The sequence below is a fragment of the Physeter macrocephalus genome, unplaced genomic scaffold (genome assembly GCF_002837175.3).
Source record: "Physeter macrocephalus isolate SW-GA unplaced genomic scaffold, ASM283717v5 random_879, whole genome shotgun sequence".
Taxonomy (NCBI): domain Eukaryota; kingdom Metazoa; phylum Chordata; class Mammalia; order Artiodactyla; family Physeteridae; genus Physeter; species Physeter macrocephalus.
This window is the reverse complement of record NW_021146165.1, coordinates 18,453-22,475: the sequence shown is the minus strand read 5'-3', so window position 1 is coordinate 22,475 and position 4,023 is coordinate 18,453. Positions and strand designations below refer to the sequence as shown.

Sequence of the window (4,023 nt, the reverse complement as noted above, 5' to 3'; positions counted from 1 at the left end):
ACGCCCTTACCTATCACTCCGTCCCCTCGCCAGCCCCTGACAACCAGGAACCCACTCTCTGAGTCTGTGGATCTACCTGTACTGGACGTTTCCCCTCAGTGGGGTCACACCCTGTGTGTCTTTCTGTGTCGGACTTCTCTCGCTGAGCGTCGTGTGCTAAACGTCCATGCATGTGGCAGCGAGTGTCAGGGCTTCACCCCTTTGCGTGGCCGAGGGACGTAAAAATGACAAGAGAAAAGAAAGGCACGTTGCATGCAAGTCTGGTGACAGCCTTTGATGAGAACCAGAGGGAAGGCTCTGGGGCCGGGAGCGCCGCACCCTGTGAGGCCCTGCGGCTGCTGCCAGTCTCCCTGGAGGCTCAGCAAGGCCCAGTGACTTGCCAATGCGGGGGGCCCCAACTGAGCGTCTGGGCCCTGGACCCAGTGCTCGTTCAGTCTTCCTGCGGTCAGCCCTGTGTCCTGAGAGCGATGCTCTCACAGACTGCACCGGAGCACGTGGGGACAGTTTGCTGAGCTGGGCAGCCATCACTACTGCTATGTTTTGGAACATTTCCATCACCCCAAAAAGGTCCGTCACGCCCTTACCTATCACTCCGTCCCCTCGCCAGCCCCTGACAACCAGGAACCCACTCTCTGAGTCTGTGGATCTACCTGTACTGGACGTTTCCCCTCAGTGGGGTCACACCCTGTGTGTCTTTCTGTGTCGGACTTCTCTCGCTGAGCGTCGTGTGCTAAACGTCCATGCATGTGGCAGCGAGTGTCAGGGCTTCACCCCTTTGTGTGGCTCAGTGACTGAAGAAAGACAAGAGAAAATAAAGGAATGTTGCATGCAAGTCTGGTGACAGCCGGTGATGAGAACCAGAGGGAAGTCTCTGGGGCCGGGAGCACCACACCCTGTGAGGCCCTGGGGCTGCTGCCAGTCTCGGTAGGGCACGGGGCAGCACCGTCCCCCAGGAGCTGCTGGACAAGCTCATCAAGTCCTGGCAGGCCAACCCAGCTGCTGCCGAACCAAGCAAAGGGAAGGGGGCTCCCGGACCACCCGGCTGGAATGCGCGGCCTGGACATGGTGCCAGTGCCGTCTCCTTCCTCCCAATCCCCAGGCCTCTTCAACCTGCTCCAGATTGTGCTGCCCAAGGTGGACCAGGCCCTGCACATGCAGGCATCCCCGGACCCACCCCAGAAGAATGCCCCCCTCTGCCAGGAGATCCTGGGGGTCCCAGCCGCGCCAGGTAGCCAAGCGTGCGCCGGGCTCACCTTAGCGGTCGGTTGGCGTCTACTGCTCAGGTCAAGAGGATCGTCTGGTGGTGTGTGAAGGGGGACCGACTGACGGGCTCCGGCCGAGGCACGCTGACCATTGGCCTCTTCCTGCCTCGGTTCCTGGGCTGGTCCCTCCCGCTGTGGCCCACAGAGTCCGAGGGTGTGGTGGGCGTATCTGCACGGGCTTTCCGGAGAGCCTGGAAGAGGCAGGAGAGGGCTTCCTTCCCCGGACGGAACGCATTGACGAGGTTTGCCCGTTCATGTCCGTGCAAGACACGTGGTTCACTCCCTCGTGAGCGCTTTAACCAGCGATCTCCCCATGGTGGAGGGCGAGCCCTGACTCATCCATCGGAGCCTCGGCGGCAGCTGACCTTGTGAGAGGTTTAGGAGTGAACCCTCGTGAGCTTCAGCGGAAAGTCGGCAAAGATTTATTTGTCCCTCCACTGAATTGCCTGCAACGTCCCGGTATCTAGAAGTGTTGAGCCAATACTCCCTCTAATGGCAGGGGACTCAGACAGGGCTGAGTCCTTTGAGGCCCCCCTCCGCTCTGAGGCAGGGGCACTGAGCAGCCAGGGGGCCCCGGCAGGAGCCTCTCCACGTGTGTCCCAGGGACCCACATTTCTGAGACCTTCGGCCACCTGGCAAGAAGCTACAACGCCCAGTCCTATGGCTACCTGGGCAGCGAGGTGTACTCCGCAGACACGTTCCACACACACTTCAAGTAGGAGGGCGGCCTGAGTGGCAAGGTGAGAGGCCGGCCTGCCGCGCAGACCATGACGGCGCTCTTTGGCCTGGGCCTAGATGCTTGTGCCGCCCGCCTGGGCCTGCCAGGCTCTGAGGGCCCTGCTCTGGACTCCCTGCTCCCCTGCCTTTGTTCAGTCACAGCAGACGTGGCCACACCTACACCCTCAGTAAAGGCGGTGCTCAACCCTCCTGCAGCCCCGCCCCCTCTCCGCAGGTTGCCATGGGCTACAGAAGCTGCATCCTGAGCCCAGGGGGTTCTGAGGATTCCAAGGGCTGACATGATGGCCTTAAATGAGTCGTAGAAGCCTTAAGTGGGCCTGTGTGGTTGGGCTCACCTCTTATGTTTCAGTGAACTTCGTGAGAAGACAGGGCCTGGGAGCTGCAGCCTCACAGTTGGGCTCCACAGTAAGATGTGTGGGACAGACCTCAAACTGACTCAAAACATGGAGCAATACCCTCCATTTAGAGGTGTAAAAGAGAGCCACTGCAGCTAGCCCATAGGTCCCAGAAAAATAAATTCTTACTTATGTAACTGAGTTTTGGGGAGATTTGTTCCAAAGCATTATCACAGCAAGAGATGACTAATACAACATCCTCCACATCACTGTTATGTACATGGCTGCCACCATGCCTACATGTAAGGCAACTGTGTACTCAAACTTTGAGAATTCTTGAATTCTTGGTGCCTCTCCAACACAATGTACATGGCTAAAGTTTCCCCAAATAACTTCACTAAGGTACCACAAAGATCTCCCTAAACTTTTATTAAATGTAATGCAAAGTTCTTTCTATTCATTTGCTGTTTCTACACAGTTAAAATGTTTTTTATCAATCTAAAAGGATGGAAAATTGGAACAAAACACCTTTGTGGATAGCTGTTTTTCGCAAAGGAAAATTACAAACAAAACAGGCATTTCACTGAGTGTAGCGCACTAATGCCCCTAGTGCCTCTAAATGCCAAGTAAACAAAGGCACTGAATAAATATTGAATCCTGCTCTCTCCACTTGAGAGGGAGAGCAAGCTATTCTAAAGTGGTGGAGGGATGCTCTTAGCAGCTATTTGCAACATGTTGTGAACCTGGACACTGTGTAGCTACAACGAAACCTGTTGTCTAAGGAAACTAACTAAAGAAACTTGAAAGTGGAAAAAGAGAGAAAGAATGAGAGAATACCCTTCTCATGGTGACTCATTCACTTATTTGTTCATTTACCAAATATTTACTATGTGTATAGTACTGTGCTGAGAACTGCACAGAACACAGAGATGTACCCCCCGTTCTCAGGGAGGTTAGATACCAGAGAGGGAGATAAGATGTAGATGCCTTATGGCAGTCCCACATATGTCTTGTTAAACTGTTTACAAGTTCAGGGGAGAGAAAGGATCCAGAAAAGGGTCCATTTTCTTAGAAACAGGGAACTCCTTTCACAATGGAAGTGAGGAAATTGGCTGGACCATCCTTCTTGAATATAATTCCATGAAGCCGCCATTTAAGGTCGTCTGGATCTTGGTTCCTTCTAGCAATCTACTACTGAAACAGCGTGTAGTTCATCAAATTCAGGTCTTTCTGAAGCCAGGCTAGACATACAAAGTGAGGTGGACGACTAAGGTAACTGACCAAAAAGGAGGAGGAAGAGAAGCAAAACAATTTCCCAATTTCTTTTTTCCCATATTCTCTGTGCTTTATAAGGGAAAAAAATATGTGGGTCTGAGTTCCTCTCATTCTTAGCCATTGTTGGTTCAAAGTCTGAGAAAAAAAAAGTAAAAATGAAAATATGGAGTCCAGAATTCCATAGCTCTCTTGCATGCAATAACACAACTTTAAAGGCCTTCCAAAATGAAGGGATAATCTTTTAAAAATATAGCCCAATCTTTGCAATCTAAACAAGTAAATACTAAAAATATATTTTAGAAATCCAGCAAACACATGAACCACAGTCAAAGCAAAAGAAGGCTTATGGCTTACCAAATGATAGTGGCTGTCTACAAGAGAGAGAAAGAGAATACTCCAAAATTCTATCTGAC

The 4,023-nt window shown here is 52.1% G+C and overlaps 1 pseudogene; it reads left to right on the top strand.

Annotated features, from left to right (window-relative positions):
* Positions 1 to 224: 224 nt before the first annotated feature.
* Positions 225 to 2,277, top strand: LOC112062810 (thimet oligopeptidase-like; annotated as a pseudogene).
* Positions 2,278 to 4,023: the final 1,746 nt, after the last annotated feature.